Source organism: Chlorocebus sabaeus, chromosome 20, assembly GCF_047675955.1.
Source record: "Chlorocebus sabaeus isolate Y175 chromosome 20, mChlSab1.0.hap1, whole genome shotgun sequence".
Taxonomy (NCBI): domain Eukaryota; kingdom Metazoa; phylum Chordata; class Mammalia; order Primates; family Cercopithecidae; genus Chlorocebus; species Chlorocebus sabaeus.
The window spans coordinates 31,294,478-31,317,092 of record NC_132923.1 but is presented as its reverse complement, the minus strand read 5'-3'; positions in this window follow the sequence as shown (position 1 = coordinate 31,317,092).

Below are 22,615 nucleotides of genomic sequence, written 5' to 3'. Positions count from 1 at the left end.
CTCAGAGGGTCATGACCTTCACTCTACTGCTTAGATAAAACAGAACACTTGAAGTCAACAGTTACAGAGAACAGAAATCTACAAACTCATTCCCTTAAACAAAGGAAAATTTGTTTTTCTTCTCCCTATGTTGAGGGAGTGCTGGGAGAGTCTCCAGAGCGCATTAGATAATATTACCAAGACTTTTCCTGGGTCTGGGCTGTGCCTGTTGCTGCCTCTGGGACAAATTAGCCTAATACAGGAAAACTTATTTCTCTTTCTTTTTAATTTTATTTTTCTTTAATTTCCCACCTCATTCCAAGTAGCTGAGATTACAGGCATGTGCTACCACGCCCGGCTGATTTTTGTATTTTCAGTAGAGGCAGAGATTCACATGTTGGCCAGGCTGGTCTCAAACTCCTGACCTCGTGATCCACCCGCCTCGGCCTCCCAAAGTGCTGGAATTTCAGGTGTGAGCCTCCATGCCCTGCCTGCTCATTTTTTTTTTTTAACCTTATTTCTCTATTTTCTTATTTAATTCTATGTGTTTTCTGATTTCAACTGCCTTGCATTTCACCACTTTCTATTTGTTTTCACATCCTTTATCTTTTTTCCTGCTCTTGTTATTGGTCTTTGTGCTTATTTTCACAGTGGTAAATATCCAATGCTTGTTTTGTTCATGTTGTAATATTGTCACAGTTTTATCCATTTCTTCTGAGTGCTCTTCAGCTGTTGTTTACTTTGCATGTTGGTTTTGCACTTTAAAATAGTATCTTTATATAGATTCTATTTTGTTTTCTCTTTTTAAATTATTTATCCTTGAAGCAGGAAAGGTTTACTCAGATTGTGTAATCACAGCCTACTTCAGTCAGAGTAAAGTAAAAATTGGATTTTAGAAAGCCTAGTATTTTCCTTTTGTTTTTAGTTTTGTTTCTGAATGTGTTTATACTTTATTTCTCCCGCACATAACTGAGAAAGGAGCTAAGCATTGTACTCAGTGAAAAGTCCCTCTTCCTTTTCTCTGTCCCTTTTTCCCATCTTGTTTCCTTCCTTCCTTCCCTCTCTCTTCTTCGTCTCCCATCCCCACCCCAAATGCAATGCATGAAAACTGTCTGCTTCCCCAAAATATGGATTGCCTCTGAATATTCTGATTTGGTCTACCCCAGTGCTTCTCTAATTTAATGGGAATACACATCACTCAATGGTCTGCAGCAATGTAGATCTGGAATCAGTAAGTATAGCTCAGAGCTTGTGACTCTAAATTTCTAACAATCTCCGTAGTGATGCTGATGCTTTACTACTCACTCTTTATTTTATTTATTTACTTATTTTTATATTTACAAATAATAACTATGTATATTTATGGGATATAAACTGATGTTTTAATCTATATAAACACGTAGAAAATTAAATCAAGCTAATTTACATATCCAGCACCTCACTAACGTTTTTTTGTGGTAAGAGGGTTAAAGGTCTATTCTTTCAGCACTTTTGAAACTGTATCCTTAGATCAACATCTCCCTTTTCCCACCATGCCTCCTCCCCTAGCCGCTTTGCACTCTGATTCTATGAGACTGACTCTTGTGGATTCCACATATAAGTGACATTATACAGTATCTGTGTTTCTGTCCCTGGCTTGTTTCACTTAACACAATGTCCTCCAGGTCCATCCATGTTGTTTCCCAGGACAGAATTTCTTTCTTTTTTAAGGCCCTATACTATTTCATTGTGAAAATATATCACATTTTCTTTATTCATTAATCTGTTCATGGGCACTTAGGTTGTTTCCATTTCTTGGCTGTCATGAATAATGCTGAAATAAACATGGATGTTCAGCTATCCTTTCAACATATCAATTTCAATTCCTTCGAACCTATACCCAGTAGTGGGATTGCTGGATAATATCATAATTTTATTTTTAGCTTTTTGATGATATCCATATTATTTTCCAAAATGGACATGCCAATTTACATTTCCACCAACAGTGTTGAGAGGTGACAATATGTCAGCAGCCCTCGCTCTCTGTGCCTCCTCGGCCTTGGCATCCACTCTGGCAGCGCTTGAGGAGCCCTTCAGCCCGCCACAGCACTGTGGTAACCCCTCTCTGGGCTGGCCAAGGCCCAAGCCGGCTCCCTTTGCTTGTGGGGAGGTGTGGAGGGAGAGGCACGGGTGGGAACCGGGGCTGCGAGGGGCACTTGAGGGGCAGCGCAAGTTCCAGGTGGGCGTGGGCTCTGTGGGCCCCACTTTCGGAGCAGTCGGCTGGCGCCGCTGGCCCCTGGCAGCAAGGAGCATAGCACTCAAGCTAGCAGCTGCAAAGGGTGCACGGGGTGCCCCAGCAGTGCTGGCCCTCTGGCGCTGCGCTCGAATTCTCGTGGGGTCTTGGCTGCCTCTCCTTGGTGCAGGGCTCTGGGGACCTGCAGCCCTCCATGCCCGAGCCTCTCCTGCCACCATGGGTTCCTGCAAGCCCGGAGCCTCCCGGAGGAGCACCAGCACCTGGTCCCATCCACCGCCCAAGGGCTGACGAGTGCAGGCGCCTAGCGCAGGACTGGCGACAGCTCCATCTGCAGCCTCAGTGCAGGATCCACTAGGTGAAGCCAGCTGGGCTCCTGGGTCTAGTGGGGACTTGGAGAACCTTTATGTCTAGCTAAGAGATTGAAAATACACCGATCAGCGCCCTGTGTCTAGCTCAGGGTTTGTAAATACACCAATCAGTACTCTGTGTCTAGCTCAAGGTTTGTAAATACACCAATTAGTACTCTGTATCTAGCTAACTTAGTGGGCACTTGGAGAACTTTTCTGTCTAGCGCTCTGTGTCTAGCTGAAGGTTTGTAAACACACCAATCAGTACTCTGTGTCTAGCTCAAGGTTTGTAAATACACCAAACAGTACTCTGTATCTAACTAATCTAGTGGGGACTTGGAGAACTTTTCTGTCTAGCACTCTGTGGCTAGCTAAAGGATTGTAAATGCACCAATCAGCACTCTGTGTCTAGCTCAGGGATTGTAAATGCACCAATCAGCATTCTGTCAAAATGGGCCAATCAGAAGGATGTGGGAGTCAGATAAGGGAATAAAAGCAGGCTACCCAAGGCAGCAGGGGCAACCCTCTTGGGTCCCCTTCCACACTGTGGAAACTTTGTTCTTTCGTTTTTTGCAATAAATCTTGCTGCTGCTCACTCTTTGGGTCCACGCTACCTTTATGAGCTGTAACACTCACGGTGAAGGTCTGCAGCTTCACTCCTGAGGTCAGCGAGACCACGAACCCACCGGGAGGAATGAACAACTCCAGACATGCTGCCTTAAAAGTTGTAACACTCACCATGAAGGTCTGCAGGGTCATTCCTGAAACCAGCGAGACCACGAACCCACCAGAATGAAGAAACTGCAAACACGTTCGAACATCAGAAGGAGCAAACTCCAGACCCACCATCTTTAAGAACTGTAACATGCACCATGAGGGTCCCCAGCTTCATTCTTGATGTCAGTGAGACCAAGAACCCACCAATTCTGGACACAGTGTGAACATGTTCCCTTAATCCACATCCTCACCAACACGTTATCATTTGTCCTTTTAGTAGCTATTCTGACAAGCCTGAGGTGATGCCTCATTGCGGTTTTAATTTGCATTTCCCTGCTAATTAGAGATGTTGAGCATTTATTTCATATAACAAAAGCAAAAATAGACAAATGGGATTATATTTAACCAAAAATCTTTTGCACAGCAAAGGAAACAACAGAGGGAAGGGAAAACCCACAGTTTGGGAGAAAATATTTGCAAAGCAGATAATCTGATAAAGGGTTAATATCCAAACATATAAGAAACTCAAAAAACTCAATAGCAAGAAAACAAATACCCCGATTAAAAAATAGACAAAGGATCTAAACAGACATTTCTCAAAAGAAGATATAATGGCCATCAGGTCACCCTTCAAATACCAAGAGCTTATCCTTTTCTTGTATTTAGAACCAACTGGCTCCAAAGAATATGGGGCAGAAATATTTTTATACCTCATCCTTACTAGTACAAATATATATTTTGGAAATTGTACCTCACTATAATGTGTACCGTATCCTTTGAAAGTTTATTTTCTCCAGCTTTTTGAAAGCTGCACCCATGGCATTTGCTCTTCATGTTTTTCAATGTACCTGCCCTTTGCTTGCTTTTTGTTGTTGTTGTTGTTAAGATAGAATCTTGCTCTGTTGCACAGGCTGGAGAGCAGTGGCGCGAACTGCAACCTCCACCTCCCAGGTTCAAGTGATTCTTCTGCCTCAGCCTCCTCGGTAGCTGGGACTACAGGCACGTACCACAAGGCACGTGCCACCATGCTGAGCTAATTTTTGTATTTTTATGCGGTTTTGTCATGTTGCATAGGCTGGTCTCGAATTTTTGGCTTCATGTGATCCGTCCACCTCAGCCTTCCAAAGGACTGGAATTAGAGGTGTGAATGAGCCACGGGGCTGGAGCCTTTGTTTACTCTTGAACATTGTTTGTGCTTTAAAGTACTTCCATGGCAAGATTAAATTAGGAATTTGTGGTGATTTTATTTTTCTTTCTTGTTTTCTGTGATTTCTAGAAAGAACAAAGAAAATATCTAAATTACATACTATTTTAAAATCTGGTCTATTTTTATAGTTTCATAGTTAAATTTAGTTATAGTCAGAAGATGCCTCCTCTGTCGTTTTATTTTTAAAGTAATTGAAACTTACCTCATACCTGGATAGTAGTCAAACATTCATTCTTTAATTATCAAATTGAACTTTTAAATTAGGTATTGAAAATTATATATTTATATTGATTTTTGCTTGCCTGATCTATTAAATATTAAATGTGTTCTAATAAGTCAAAATAATTATGGAGTTTTCAGTACCCACTTGCTGTATATATTTTAGTTTCATTTATATATTTTGAAAATGTTCACGTAATTTCACATGAATACAGAAAACTATTTCACATACATTTATTATGTTTACTGTTAAATTTGTGTTGATTTGTAGCATTTTAAACTTTGTCATGATTCATTTACAGTTGTTATTTCTCTTTTCTTGCTTCATTTTGACTTAATTGTTATGTGTACTTTTGGACACAGTCGTGTAAAAATATACACTGTATTTTTTGTATTTTAGTGCTCATCCCTGAAAGTTAAATATAAATGTTTAATGAAAGAAAGATAAAATTAATCACACATTTATAGATCTCTCATTAACTGTATAAATGCTGTACAATACTTTAATTTTGATTGTCATCTGCATTTGCTAGGGCTGCAAGAACAAGGTACCACATACTGGATGGCTTGAACAACACGAATATATTTTTCTGTAACGCTGAGGGATAGAATATTAAGATCAACATGTCACCAGGGTTTGTTCCTTCTGAGGGTTATAAAAGAAAAATCTCTTCCAGGCCTCTCTCCTTGGCTTAGAGATAAGCATCTCTCCCTGCATCTTTACATCATCTTCCCTTTGTGCCTCTGCCTTAATTTTCTATTCTTCTAAGAATACCAGGCATATTACACTGAGGCCCACCCTAATAACCCCGTTTAACTTGATTACCATGTATAAATATAGTCGTAGAAGGTACCATTTATCCCTACTGTAACTGATTTGTCTGTTTTTGTTGTTGTTGTTGTTGTTGTTTAAATTTAATTTATTTTATTATTATTGTTTTTGAGACAGAGTCTTTCTCTGCCATCCAGGCTGGAGTGCAGTGGTGCAATATCAGCTTACTGCAACCTCTGTCTCGTGGGTTCAAGCTATTCTCCTGCCTCAGCCTCCCGAGTAGCTGGGATTACAGGCACCCACCATGACCCCTGGCTAATTTTTGTATTTTTAGTAGAGACAGGGTTTTACCATGTTGGCCAGGCTGGTGTTGAATTCCTGACCTCAGGTAATCCGCCGACCTCTGCCTCCTAAAGTGCTGGAATTGCAGGTATGAGTCACCGTGCCCCGCCTCTGCCTGTTATTTTCACCTAGATAATATTACATATATTTGATAATGTAAATCTGGTATCATTCTTTTTTAACCAATCAATGTAATCAGATATTGAACTGTGTGTTTATATATTTCTTTTAAAACTTTGAAAAGAATGCTATCAGTAGTATTGTCCTTGATTATCTTTTATTTAAGATGTCTTAAATGATAAACTTTCATTTAACAAAGTTTTATTATATTTTGAATTCTTTGGATTAATAACTATGTGTTGGATAGTATCTTGTGCAAACTGAATTATCTTTATACTACTTTTGATCTGTGTTGTTATAAATTTAAAAGAATTGTAATTTTATTTTTCTAAAAATATCAATTATTTATTTAAATAGTTTTTCTTCTCTATTATTTCATTTTTTCCTAAAAATATGAATATACATATATTAGTTCACCTCAGTTTAGCCTCCTTGTATCTTTATTATTTCTCCTTTATATCTTTTAATCCTGTACATTTGTTCTGTTTGAATATTTTCTAAAAATCTACCTTCTACTCTACTCATTTTCTTTTATCTATCATCTCATATTTAATTTTTCAAAATATTTTAAATAATCTTTATTGAAACATGATTTATGTACAAAATATTCTAGCTATTTAGATTATATAAGTTGTCGACTCCTGACCCTAAGACAGCAACATAACAAACATGACATACAATATTTATATTATCTGCCAGGTGTGGTGGCTCACACCTGTAATCCCAGCACTTTAGGAGGCCGAGGCGGGTGGATCACATGAGTTCAGGAGTTCGAGAACAGCCTGACCATTTCTACTAAACAAAATACAAAATAAGCAAGTCATAGTAGCTTATGCTAGTAATCCTTGCTACATGGGAGGCTGAGGCAGGAGAATCGCCTGGACCCAGGAGGCAGAAGTTGCAGTGAGCTGAGATTGTGCCATTGCACTCTAGCCTAGGCAACAAGAGCGAAACTCCATCACACACACACGCACACACACACACACACACATAAAGAATGTTTATATTATCAAAATTTTATTCAGAGTTCTTTCCATTCAGTTTGTCATCTACTCTTCAACTCAGAAAACCATTGATCTGTCTTTTTGATTTTTTTTTTCTTTGTGAAATGGACTTTTACTCTTGTTGCCCAGGCTAGAGTGCAATGACGTGATATCGGCTCACCACCACTTCCACCACCCAGATTTAAGCGATTCTCCTGCCTCAGCCTCCCGAGTAGCTAGGATTACAGGCATGCAACACCACACCTGGCAATTTTTTTTGTATTTTTAGTAGAGACGGAGTTTCTCCATGTTGGTCAGGCTGGTCTCGAACTCCCGACCTCAGGTGATCTGCCCACCTTGGCCTCCCAAAGTGCTGGGATTACAGGCTTGAGCCACCATGCCCGGTCCCTTTTGCATTTTCTAGAGTTTCATGTACATGGAATCAAACTACATTGACTCTTTGTGTTTGTCTTCTTTCATTAGTATGTTGTTTTTTATTTACCTATGCCACAGTAAGTATGAATAGTTTTTGACTTTTTATTGCTGACATTCCAAAATTTATTTAGTCAGTTGCTGGTAAACAATAACATATAAAAAAATGTACCAAGATATACCCATGTGAATGACCAACATTAAAAAGGCTAATATTGACAAATGATGATGCAGCTGTGTAATATTGAAACTCATATATTAGTAGTAAGAATGCAAAATTGTACAATCATTTTGAAGAAAAGTTAGCCAATGTCTTATAAAATTAATGGTAAAGCTACCACATAGCTAAGGATATGCTACTTTTAGGTATTTAACTAAGTAATATAAAACATGTGCCTGTGTGTGTAAATATATATATATTATATATGTGAGACTATATTTTACAAATATACATATATAGATATGAGAATATTTATGGGAGTGTTTCTTATAATAGCTTAAAATGCATAAATTAGGTTTTAAATGTAATTACTTTTAAATATTAGAAGTAATATTTAATTTTAAAGTTTTCTGATTTTCTATGGTATCTTATTAACAGATTTTCTATGCCTTTCTTTTAATTGCAAGTCATTTTTAACTTATTTTAACTCTCTGATAATTCTAATGTTAAAGTCCTTAGATATTTACAGTTACAATTTACATTTTTGTTGACTCTCTTCATAATAACTAGATTTTTTGTCAATAGTATAACTTTTTAAAGTGAGTGTTTATTTTAAGCTCTACCGAAAAGGAGGACGAAAGTATCTTAAGGTGTTCCCCTTCTGCTAAGTACCATATAGATATATATTGGGCCACCTTACTCTAATAGAACCAATTCATGTAAATGTCCAAATAATGTGGGATAGAGGACAATTTTATTGTTTTATTATCATTGTTGTTGTTGTTGTTATTATTATTATTATTATTATTATTATTAACCAAGAGCCCAAACTAAGATATTATGTTTTCTTTCTTCTTTTCCTGGTCACTAAAATATTTTCTAGACAACTTTTCTCACTTTGTAGTACTTGAAGTACCCTACTTTTATACGGAAGTCTGAGTTGCAATTCTCTGTCCTGGCGGATTGGACCCAAGTATTTGCACTATTTTTAATTTTTAGTTCTTTAGAAAGAGGATTTTTCACACTATTTGTTCTATATTTGACATAAACCTATTTCGGATTTGGTAAAGTGTATTATTTGTTCATAACTATATTCTTCCTCATTGCCCTTTCTGGAAATAGTGTATGTCGGCTTTCCAGTGGTGTTAAATCTGGTCCTGGCCATACAATCTGATTTGATTAATGGAATGTGAACAGACATGTTGTACATTATATCCAAGAAAACATTTTAAATGTATTTGAGTGGTTGGACAACTTCTTCATGTTTAGTCCAGAATAAGATAATATATAGAAAGGTTAGAGAAGCTGCATCTGACCTCTTAAATATAAACAATAGATAAATGTTTGTTGCTATTATCCACAATCAACTTGGGATTTGATTTTGCCATAACAAATGTTGAATAATACACAGAGTAGCATGGCTTTCATTCTATCTTGATTCTTTATTCTCTTGTTATTGGTAAGACTAATACTATGCTTTTGTGACTACCTCTATATTTTCTAAAAAATCAGTCTTTTCTTTAATAGCTTCAAATTAAAAAAAAAAAAAAGTATGTAATATTTTCTCCATTTCCTGAGTTTTTAAATGAAGAATTACATGACCTGTCAGGGATAATTCATCAATAAAATCTCTCATTTTATGAAACAGTCATCAAACAGTACTGTATTTTATTTTTCACTATCTCAAATATTTCTTTTCTGTTTAATAAAAATATTATAAATTTTTACATTATTCATATGGTATAGGGGGAAAAAAAAACCTGAAAAAATATAACTAAAGATTTTTCTGAACTTTTGAATCCTAACAGATTTCATACTAAATAGTCCAATGGAAAAAATTGCACAGGACATCCCATACCCTCTGTGCTACCAAACTAGATAAATAATACAGAGGACAAACACCATGATAGTTTTCAAGGATGAAAAAATGGGAAAATCCTGGACCTACACATAACTTACAGTTTACAGACAACAATAATTATTTAAGGATATATTGAATGTTTCATTATATTAAACTATCCATAGAGGACATCTGTACCTAGGAAAGATGGATAAGATAGCCACAGATTTCTATTTTCACTAATTTAGTTATTGAAAGTTTCATATTATTATTTACTCAAGTAACATTATTTATTCATTATTTAAGTGGATACATTTTTAAAAGCATAATAAATAAGTGGGAGTAATAGCTAGACTTGTGTTCTATAATATGTGATATAAGATTCAACGCATCAGAATCACCTGGGATTTGTTTTAAAAATGTAGATTCTAGGACCCTACAATAGACTCACACAATCAGAGTTACTTTGCTGAGATACAATAACATTATTTGTAATTATTATATCTGATGCTACTAATGAAGGAGAACAACTGTAGATAATCTAACCTTCCAGAGAGTGGCAAATCTGTTCATGATTAGCTACTTATTTCTATTTGTCTTTTTCCCCCAACTCTTGGTCACCTTTACTGAGAACACAGAAAGCAGCAGAAAGAAGCTTTTAGCAGACACGTGTTGTTGAAGTAATAAAGTTGTATCCTGAAATACCACAAATATAAGCATGATTTTCCCTACAGAATACTTGTCAAGCTCTGAAGCTAACGCAGGAAGCTAAGCAAAAACAAACAAACAAAAACAAAATTAAAACTTCTGAAATGTAGAATGAAATCTCTGCCTTAGAAAACATGTTGAGGGGCAATGTTTACCCAAAACACATGATCATATTCCCCATCAGGAGGTTTACTAAAGAGTGAAGTTGAGTATGAGAAAAACAAAAAAGTAAGCTAAAACTACTAAAGTACAGGGCCTTACCTCCTGTAATCTTTCAGGGCTTTGGTGACCCAGACATACTAAGCTTTTAATCAAAAAACTGAATGAACTATACCTGGGGATTAAGTGTGGCTCAGATACAAAAACTACAACCAAGTCCTAAATCAGCTAAATCCCTGAATGATTTCAAAAATCAGCTATTCATAGTATTGTCCTGAACAAGGAAATGGAAACCTCCTCTGGTTAAAGACAACATCAGCTGGGGCTTTTCAGTTTGTTTTATTCATAATAAGTCATTAAGAAGATTTGATATTTGTGCAGATTAAATGTCCTATAATAAAAAAAATACAGTAGAAACAGGGAATGTTGCTATTCGTTTTATCAGAGAAAGAATTTAAGTATGACTCAAAAATTTATGGAAATAAGGAAAGGATGGGAGAAATAGAAAAGATGGAGAATTTCATGTTTTAAAGTAGAATCTACATAAATTAATTAAATGGGTGTATAAAATTAAAATTAAGAATCCAGAAAATAGGGTTAACAGCTAATTGGACATACATCAAAACACAGAATTCGTGATCTGGAAGACAGGTGAATGGAAAACAATGAAACTGAAGGACAAAGAGAAAAAGGAATTGATATGTTAACAGAATATAAAAGTTAGAGGACATGCTCACAACTTCTATTAATAACATAAATATAATTGGGAACTTAGGAGGACAGGAGAAAGTGAAGAAACAGCAATGTTTTTAATAAATATCAAAGTGCAATTCAGAGAGTGTGTTCAGAGATCCAAATATCTCAGTATACAGTGGTAGGAGCTATCAAAAAGTTATTTCAGGTAGATAGAGAGGAAAAGGGGTCCTTGGAGAGTTTTCATTTTTAGAACAGCTCCAGAAATGTTTCTCATCTAGCATGAAAGCCCTGGCTCTTAGGCCAGGCCAGTAACCTTTGATATGCAAATGCAGGCCATTAGAAACTGGGTCCCCCCAACATGGTGATTCCCATCATTGTCTTATTGCGCTTGACCCCACATACGCCTAGCAGCGTGGCCACCCCATATATCCAATGTGTGTAGAACATCATGGTGCCCTGCATTTGCATATTAAAAGGCTAGGGTATAATGGCCAGTTTTTTTTTCTGTGGGCTACGTGAATGACAAGCCTGGTCAAACCAATGCCCTGAGCCCTATGCAAATCAGACACTCTTCTTCCAGCCATCGCATAAAACTGGCTGGTATCCCCCAAAGGCCGGGTCTCCTCTTTTGGATTTGTAGCCCTCCTCTCTCTGTCTCTGTACAGGGAAGCTTCTTCCTTCTGCCTTCTTCCTTCTTTCTTGCCTATTAAACTCTCCACTCCTTAAAACCACTCTACATGTGTCCATATCATTTATTCCAATTCAACTTGAAATGAAGAACCTGGTGTTCCTCCATTCATTGGAGCCATATCAATACTACAGACAGGATAAATAAAAATATCATCGTGAAATGGTACAAAACCAAAGATAAAAACAAAACCTTAGAAGTAGCAAGAATAGAGTGGGCATAGTGGCTCATGTCTGTAATCCCAGCTCTTTGGGAGGTGGGTGGATCATGAGATCAGGAGATCAAGACCATCCCAGCCAACATGGTGAAACCCCATCTCTACTAAAAATACAAAAATGAGCCAGGTATGGTGGTGTGTGCCTGTAGTCCCAGCTACTCAGGAGGCTGAGGCAGGAGAATCGCTTGAACCCAGCGGAGGTAGTAGTGAGTCGAGATCACGCCACTGCACTCTAGCCTGAGCGACAGAGCAAGACTCCATCTCAAAAATAAACAAACAAATAAATAAATTCAAAAAATTTAAAAATAAATAAATAAATACAAATAAAAAGCAAAAGTAGCAATAATACATAAAACACATTTCTTTAAATACAGTAACATTGACAACTGACTTCTCAACAGAAACATTGGAAAACTGAAAACACATCATTGCATTTAAAGTGTTGAAAAAGAATAATAGCCAACCTGCAATTCTACGCCTTAAATTCAAGGAAAATAATTACATGTTTTAGCAAACAAACCCTGAGAGATTATTCACTAGCAAAGTTTCATTACAAGAAATGCTAAAAATGAGTTCTTCAGTCAGATGGAAAATAATTTTAGTTGAAAAAGTTAAAAAAGATAAAAGGAAAGTATGAGAAGGGATATATCTTTCAAACAACCAAGAAAGAAAGAAAATGTGGCAGTACTAATGTCATAAGAAAAATATTAAAGCAAGTAACAGTATCAAGGAAGAACTGCATGGTCAATATTATCTTTAATACTTTTTTTTTGCATGGACTTTGTATACTTTTTAAAATTTATCTAAACATTTTGTAATAATTAGTTTAAATAACACTGTTATAAAATGCACAGATAGATTTAATGGAGCACAAGTAAACTACAATATTTCGCACAACACAAATAAGTGATTTTCAATTAATTAACATATTGCGACTCCCTATTCTCCCTCAGGATATCTCAATGACACATAAACTCCTGGCATACAGATCAAGTGACTAATGAAATTTAATAATTATTTGTAATCATTAAATCATATTATTAGTAATCATTGAATCACATTACCCTCAGAAACATAGCATTAAATTTAAGAATTCAAACACATTAATTCAACTGGGGACAAAGTTTAAGAACTAAACAAATGAATCCATATAGATTTAGAAATCAGGATAGTGATTACCCCTGGAGAGAATTGTTGCAGAAGAAAACAGTTATAAGGGAGCTTTCGGAGTTCCAGTAAAAATCTGTTTTCTGATCTAGGAGATTGTCAAACAGACGTGTTCAGTTTATAAAAACTTAATATGCTTTACAAATATGAGTTTTACACATTCTTGTATATATGCAATATTTTAATAAATTTCACAGTAAACAATGCTTATAAAATATCTTGAGGGGAGAAAATATCACAAAACAATGCTTTACTAAATTTTTCATATTTTATACGCTTATAAAACATCTCAAGTGCACAAAATATCACAAAACAATGCTACTAAATTTGGCATATTTTCTGTGCATTGCAACTAGTAAATTAAGCAGAATTCAATTACTTTTAATTACTGTCGGTCTTTTCACCATTTGAAAAAAAATTAGAAAAGTTTTAAAAAATGTTTCAGTATCTACAAGTTTGGATATAAGGAATTTGCATAAATTTGAAATACATGGTATCTAGGCCTCATAAAAAAGAGAGCAGATGTAGTTATCCAGTTAATAATGTTAAATATTAAATTAAATTTTATGAGGATTTTAATAAATCTTCAGGTTGAATAAAAACAATTTCTAACTGGAAGCTAAAAAAAAAAAAAAAGAGAGAAGAGAAGAAACGAAAAGAAAGAATAAATGAAAATAAAGTCAATATCTGAAGGCAATAAATACATTTTAAAAATGGAAACCATGGGGATAATCTTTCTCCTGCGGCTCCCCCATGCTATTCATGTTAAATTAAATTTTGTATGACTTTTCTTCTATTAATCTGCTTTTTGTTAGTTGATTTTCAACAAACCATCAAAGGGCAAAGAGGGTGTTTTTCTTTGACCTCTGTAGTTTTGGTGCTGTGAGCAGGATAATCAAAACTGCTCTAGTCTGTTGCAAGTCAAAATTAAGGAAATCCAGGATGTGACAAATTAACAGAAGAGAAAAGAGTCTCTTACCAGTCAGGATCCTGGTCGCTTTCTGTGGAACCTGGTTGAGTGAATGGTAAAAAAAAAAAAAAAAAAAAAAAAAAAAAAAAAAAAAATCTTCTTGTCTTCTTTTCCTCTCTAAAATGTTGATTAATAGGAGAAAATCATTTACACAGGATAGTTTCAGGTACGGTGGTATAAATATTTATAATGTCTGATCCTTTTGCTCCTAGAAAGTCTTTGTTTGTTCCTTTGTGACTGTCTTCCTGTGTCATTTTGTCATAAAAAGGGATACCATAGACCCTAATATGAAAATTAGACGAGGTTCCTCTCTGGTCTTGTTCATGTCCTGGAGAGCTTTACTTGTGACCAAGTAAAAACACTCTTGGACTCACTATCTGGGGGATATAATTTTTGGTCACTTCTGGTGACTAGTCTGAAAAGATTGGAGACTCTGAAACACATAAGATCTTAAGCCTCCCACTCTGTTTTAAATGTGCAAAGCCCTCAGGGGTATTTGTCTTAGTAATTTCTCTCCGTAAAGGGCTTTTGTTGTCTTAAGTCTTGTTGCCTGGTCAATCTTAGGAAAACTAAATCCCAGGAGGACCTATTCAGTGTCCTAGATTCTATGACTGGGAGCCAGCATTCCTTTGTGGAATGCAAAACTCATTCTATGTGTAAACACGACTCTTAACTATCTGTGGCTACAAGAGTATTGTGCTTTCTTAATCTACTTGTGGAAGTGAATTGTTTTGGGGGATGAGAGGCTGCATCTTTTGTTCCCAACAAAAAAAAATGCTCCTTTTGTCCATTGTATTCTGAATCTGGAAAGTTACCTTTAGGACTTCTTATGAAAAAGTCTTATTGGCTCAGGTCACTTACATAAGGAATGAATTGTGTTTTAATAAGGAAAAATTTTTAAAGAGCTCTTGTTCTAAACAGCCATCTTATTGGTACCTATGAATACATACAAAAGGGAAACAGACTTAGAAATTCACTTGGCAAGACTTTTGAAAGAGAAAAAAGAAATCAGATTTAAACCTAAATCTCGAACTTCCTGCTTTGTAACATCTGAATGATTTACAAAGAAGATACTCCAGCACGTAGTCTGGTGGTTAGGATTCCACAGTTTTACTGCTGAAGCCTATGTTTGATTTTTGGTCAAGAAACCAGTTCTTTAGAGATATAAATCCTTTAACTCTGGGAGGAGTGGGGGAAGTGTATAAAATTTAGTTTGATATTTGTGTGACTTGAGTATTTTACGAATCTATTTGTTATTGATCCTTTTCCCTTTCATGAACAGCTATTGCTTTTTTTTTTTGTTTTTTGTTTTTTGTTTTTTTGTTTTTTGTCATACTGTTTTGTGAACTGAGAACTTGGTTTGGCTTACTTCCTGTTAGGGTAATGCAAGTTATCGTGTCTGCTTGTGTAGAGAGACAACCAAAAGCTTGAGGACTCCATTAAAAAAAAAAAAAAAAAAAAAAAAAAAAAAAAAAAAAAAAAAAAAAAACAAGATGGCTTGACAAAACATTAGTTGGACCTCATATGCAGCTAGCCTACTGACTATTGCCAGTCTTAAGAAGTTAATCTAAGTCTCCTTTTTCTCTTAGTTGTCTTTGGAGAGTGGGCCTAGATTTTGTGAGGACAGCTTTGCTATACCTCTTTAAAGACAACTTATGAATTTTTGGTTAAGTCAAAAAGAGGCTTATTGGTTTCTGTTTTTATTTGAGAAGATTTTTTTGGTTATTTGTTGGTTATTTTAATGAGCTTTAGGTTCAAAATTTGGCTTAATTAAAAGCTGATATTTAAGTTAAATATATTTTTAAAGACCTATTTGTTTTTTCTCTTTTGGATTTTATTGATTCCCTGAGTAATTTTTTTCCGTCAAATGAACCCCTTTTTTAAACATCGATGTTTCATTTCTTTGTTGTTTCCTCCTTGTTGGCATAACTTTTGTTGAGAAAAACGTAAAACCTCATTGACCTTATTGGGCAGTTTAAAATCTCCTCAAATTGGCTTCTCTAATACTTATCCTACAATTTATTTCTACTACACTTTCTTTTTTTGCTACCTTTGATACCTCATAAAGAAATCTAAAAGGGACTTCTAGAAGCACTGAAATCCCTTGAGGAACACAAAACAAAGGTGTCACGCACCCTCTTTTGGGGGATGTTTCTGTCCTTCTCGTGAAGCCCCGAGATTCAGTGGCAGGCTCTCCTAAGGCCTAAAGGTCTGCTTTGTTTTGCACTGAGTTCCCTGATTTCTTGGACTTTGGTGGGTTACCAGGGATTACTTCATACTGTGAGAAAGAGTTTGACCTGTTGGTTTGGAATGGTTGGTGAGTCACTGGAGAGGGGACTGCAGTTTTGGAGGTGACTGACAGTAGTTGTAGTGAATGATTATTACCACAAGATGGTGTTCATTTTTTGTGCATTTAGATAACAAAAGCACAGTTTGGATAGATGGGGGCTATGAGAAAACTCACCACTGAAGTATAAGACTTCTATGGTTGACGGTATAATCACAAAGCAGGCTGATTGAAATTGCGTTGTTCCCAGCCTTGGGAGCATGTTCGTACAGAGAAGGGCACTGTGGAAGCATTGCACAGCCCAGCCCCATGACATTTCTCTTGAGTGTTTGCTTCATCTGGTTAATACAGGAGTTAGTGCAAAAATTATTGATTTCTGTGGATCTAGGTGCTCTGCCCTGCAGCTGCACATGCTTTTCATATATAAAAATTGTAGGCCCTAGAAACTACAAATGCTTTGTTGGAATTATTCATTGATGGTCTTTGCCCTGAACTTCAGTGGTCCAGTTGAAAATGGAGACTAAATTGGAAACTACTTATGGAACTAAAAACTGGTCTCTTTATGAAATCCTGTGTTTAATCTCTATTATTTCTGAGTTATCTTGACATCAATTTTTAGTCTTTCTCTAAAACACACAAATTTATCCTTGAAATAGCTTAAATATTCTCTCTGTGCTTTGAGATGTAAATTTGTTACCCTCTTTTATCTGAAACTTGATAAAGGTTTTGGCCATGGGGGACAGATAGACCTTAACTTTTTTCATTTACAGAGACACAGTTTAATCCAACTACCCTTTTAAATTTCTGAATTTTACCTGTCTCATGGAAAAATCAAATCAAATCAAAATTATACACTATTTATGTTTGTTTTTACTTCTGTGTATATATGTGTACATGCTTTTGTTTGTATTTTGTGTTTGTGATACCAAATTATAAGTAAGTTAGTACTCATAATTTGAATAACTCAAATGCTTTTCAAGTTCACATGACTTTAGTAATATTTGATAAATAAAGCTAGTTTTAAAATTGTTCGTAAAATAAGTTAAAAATGTCCTCAGAATTTTAGACATTTTTGATTAGGTATACTGGTCAGACAAATTTATACTATCCCTACTCTGTTTTTCTGTCATAAAACTGTTCCTTCTCTGATATTTTTGATACTTCATTGATTTATCTTTGAGCGTATGTCTTATTTTGAGCCTGTAGATTCTGATTTCTAGACATGTGGCCATGACAAGGCCTCCAGACATACATGTGTTTATAGTACCTGCACCAAGAGATACAGGGCAGTCCCAAGCTCAGCATTTACCAATCCTCCTGGCCCAGCTCTGCCTTTGGACCATGCTGGGAGACGTTGATTCTTCAGGCATTGTCTTCAAGCTCTTTCCTCTATTTTGGCTCTGCAACTAGTACATAACAATTAAAACTTATTAATTCCTAGATTTTTCACTGAAAATTGTGATTAAAATAGAGTTAAAATTACCATCAATAGATGTAACTAAAACTAATACATATAAAAAATCAATTTTGTATACAGGGTATATTAAAAAGGATATATTTTTATAAGGAAGATTATACAAAGGATGTGAAGTTTTAGCCTTTGTTAAAGGAAAATTTATCTAGATTAGAGATTTCAAATTGCTGTTTCAGAGAAGGAAAAATAATGTAGATAGAACTAAATAGGTACAGAAAGTTAAAGGAAAAGAGTATTTCAAAATTTTGTGTTGTTAAACTGACTAAAATTTAATACATTTATCATACAGATTTTAAAATTGAACCTTAACATACACTAATGCAAAGTTAGAATTTGATTTTCTCTTTTGAACAAGATTTTTGTGTAATATTGACACAATAGTAAAGATTTTTTGTTTAACTTTTGAGTAAAACTGTAAATAAAAAGCAAGAGAAAGAAAAAGGAGAAAAGGAAATACAGCTTTTTTATTACTAATGCTACCCCTATTAGGTCTATAATTATTTAGAAAACATTCTCCTCCTTATCAAAGAGTAAAGTTTTTTTGAAATATTTTCATTATTACCTTCGCTATTATTTTATAATGATTTTATTTTGATCAAGTGTTTTACACCTTGAGCATATTTGACATACTGCCCAATATCAAATTTCACATTGTAAGCTAAGTCTACTGACATCAAACTACTTTTGGACCTTCCAAAAGGGACTTTGGAAGTCCAGGAAAAACATGTTAGGTTTATTTGACATGCTAAATTATACAGACAGCATATTCAATAAAGGAATCATGTTTAAATGCTTTTTAAGTCATATTTGTATAAATGTATTAACATATGTTACAAATTTATATGAGAGTCCTAAGTAGCTGATATGTTCAGAAATATGACATAGGTAAAAATTATGGCAGTTCTGTACAATTGCTATAGGCCACAGAAGTTAACCAAATTCTGTTAATCAATCACATCATTATTATAAACTCTTATGAGCTCTTTTGCTATGACCATTCTCACATTCTCTGTGGTCTTGCTGTCCACAGTTCATTGCTTTCTTTTTAAGCTTCATCTAAAGCATCTTTGCAATGAACTATAATACTAAATATTATATTTTCAAAGAAATTCCTTTAAAGGATAAAAAGACTGACAGTTACTCTGAAATAGAGACCTCTGTTGATGATTTTGGGATTATTCAATTAGACTATGTAAGAATTTCAAAAATGCCAATGGAGATTAAAAACTGGACTCATAAATTTGATCATCTAACATCAAGCAAAACAAATATTAATTACATGACAGTGAATTGCTAGAGGACTGAAATAATTTCTTATTTTACTTTGATTTGAAACATTGCTGATTTGTTTCTCAGTAAAGAAAACTTTTTCTTAAAAAGCTATTTATAGCTTACAGTAGTTTGGTAAAGTATGCTTTTGTGAACATAATTGAAACATTTACCTTTCTCTCTACATAATCCCCCCAGAATTGAGCAATTATTCATGAGTGTTCTTATTTTATAGCAATACAGTTATTTGCGTAAGTTCAGTAAGAATCTGTACACTTTTGTGGCAAGATACAATTGAAATCACGAGTTACTTTACTGAGGCTTTAACTGAAATGACACATTTTCTGATATGACCATATTGCTTTGAATAATTGAGTTTGACTTTCATGGAACCAATACAAAGATTCTTGGAAAAACTTGTCTGGTACCTTGTTAATATGGTTCCCTTACCAGATTCCTGACTTTGCAGTAAGTAAACAATGTCACTTTCTCACAGACCTCAAGATATTTTGGGGGCCTCAAGAAGAGAGGAATTCACCCAATTTATATAAGCATCATAGGTACAGTCTTTGCCTTGGCTCTTAAGCCTCAGGAGAATTTTAAAAATCAAATCTGAAATTTCTTATGAAAAATTTCAGTAAATTCAACTTGAAAAGCACCTATATGGCCAATCACTATTTTTGCTGAATTTTATGCAAATAATAAGCCCAAGTATAATAAGATTAAAATACATTTTGCAAATAAATTGCTCTCACCATGATTTATCTTTAATAGAGGTAGGGAATTGAAGAGAAAAAAAAATATTTCATGAAGAAAACCTGTAGTATGACCGTTATTAGATTCTGCCCCTGACCATTTGGTTTTGAGATTGTTTATCATCTGGATTGAATCTTAAACTTTTAATTCCCTGAAATATATGACTATGACTCTCCAGACTCACATCTCCAATTATTTTTCCCACTCTTTTCATTTAAAATTACTAGAAACTAAAAATGTGCTTTTCTTAAGATTCTACAAACTGAAGCTAGAAAACTTGATATAAACGTTGAGAGAAATCACTATAGCAACTTTCATATGAAGAGCCTGTTGATGTATGAACTACTTAGAAAGTTCACCAGAATACCTGATTTGAACCAGAATCCAGAAGTCTGTCAGATTACCCCTTCCTGCTCACTCTAAGCGAAGATGCCTCAAAGACTCCCCCAAAAAACCGATTTATACACTACTCCAAATGTTAGCCTTTGTTTTTCTTCTATTTCCATAGAGATGCTTTTTATTAAAAATCTGTTTTTCTGGGTTATATTTAGGGTCCTACTTTTGAGATCTTATCTGCCATTTTATTTCCTGATGAGACACAATTGCTTAACTGGACTGGCTTATTCCCAGAAATGGAAGGGGCACTTAATCACATCCTTTGCCATTCAGATATTTACTTCATTTTTCTCCCCACAGACATGAATTCAGCTTTTAATGTATTAAAAAAGATAATTGAAATCTGCAGAGGAACAAGGAGAAGCTGATTTTCTATTAAAAAATCAAAACAAAACAATCTGCAGATTGGAAAGGCACAACTTCAGTATAAGTGAAAGTCTACTCTCTGATGAACAAAGGTACAGTGTGGCTTAAATAAGGAAAGTTCTTGCCCAGGTTCTTAATCAGGTCTATTTATGCAAATGAAAGAATCAAACTTGTTCAGTTCTGATTGGTCAATTAATTTTGAACCCTGATTATATGGTTTTCATACCCAAACAAGAAGTCTATGTCAGACGTTTATTTCAAATGGCCAGTGGATTGTTGAGGAGGCTTAGGTCACAGTTGATCTTGGCACCAACAACAGGAACTGGTTTGATTTGATTGTAGTAAAGGAAGTTCAATGACATTTTCACAACATTCTTTCAAGAACACAGAGTGCATGACCCCCCTCTCACCCAGCCATGGATGCTTTTTTTTTTTTTAAGTTTGAGCACCACAGTTAGCTATTTTGTCTGTCAACTTGGGTCAAACTTTCACAAGTGAATTTCTAGGAAAGTTTTAGAAAGGAAAAACGTTGGGGCTCAGAAAGCAACACCACAAAGACTGGCTCTTTGATATGATTAGAGATTTTAAAAGCTGCCTAACACTCAAGGTCCCTCTAACCTTCACTTGTGGCCAGGGAGGCAATCACACAGACGGGGAATCACTCTGGCATTTGCTAATGACTATGGAAACTTCTTTTCAAAAACAAGACAATTACCTTTTATCACCTCCCTCAAATCTCATTGTCTATCACAGAAAAAAGACTGAGGGGCCAGGCGTGGTGACTCATGCCTGTAAGCCTATTACCCAAAAGGGGTCCAGATCCACATCCCAAGAGAGGGTTCTTGGATTTGGCACAAGAAAGAAATTGGGCCCAGTCCAAAGAATAAAGTGAGGGCAAGTTTATAAAATAAAAAACCCAAAGAATGGCTACTACATAGAGCAGCAATGAAGGCTGCTAGTTGGCTATTTTTAATGGTTATTGCTTAATTATGTGCTAAACAAATGCTACACATTGTTTATGAGTTTTCTGGAAAAGTTGTGGGCAATTCCCAGAACTGAGGATTCTTCCCCATTTTAGACTATATAGCATAACTTCTGGACATTGCCAGGCCATTTGTAAACTGTCATGTCACTGGTGGCACTGTCTTTTAGCATATTAACATATTATAACTAGCAAATAATGAGCGGTGAGGATGAGCAGAGGTCACTTTCATCACCATCACCATCTTGGTTTTGGTGGGTTTTGATCAGCTTCTTTAGTGCATTCTGTTTTATCAATAGGATCTTTATGACCATATCTTGTGCTGACCTCCTATCTTATAATGTGACTAGCAATGCCTAACCTGCTAGCAATGCAGCCCAGTAGGTCTCGGTCTTATTTTATCCATCCCCTATTCAAGAAAAGTTGCTCTGGTTCAAACGCCTCTGAAAATCTCAGCACTTTGGGAGGATTGTGGTGAGCAGATCACTTGAGTTCAGGAGTTTCAGACTAGCCTGGGCAACACGATGAAACTCCGTTTCTACAAAACAAAATAAAACAAACAAAAACAAAAATTAATGGGGCATGATGGTGTGTACCTGCAGTCCCAGGTACTCAGGAGGCTGAGGCAGGAGGATTGCTTGAGCGTGGAGGTAGAGGCTGGAGTGAGACATGATTGTGACGTTGCACTCCAGCCTGGATGACAGAGTGAGACTCTGTCTCAAAAAAGAAACAAAGTATACTGATGAATGCAACCACATCTGGAAGTACCTTTAAACAAAACAATGCCTGTCTCTCATTCAAATTCCAGTAAGAATCATTTACAAGTTAATTTCTGTCTCTTCACTTATCCTAATAATCATTTGCTGGCCCTCAAAAGAATTTCCTCCATTCCCATCTCCTTCTTCCCTGTGAAAGGTGGTATATAAGCTTCTGTTTCCCATTGGGTTATTGGATAATCATTCTCCTGTGATTTCCTCATGCTACACACATTAAAATACATTTTGTATGTCTTTTTTTATGTGTTAAAAAATGGAGACAAAGCATTATCATGACAAGATTAATGTCCATAGCTTCAGTGTCAAAAATAAATGTGAGAATGGATTAGCAATACATGAAACATGAATATAAA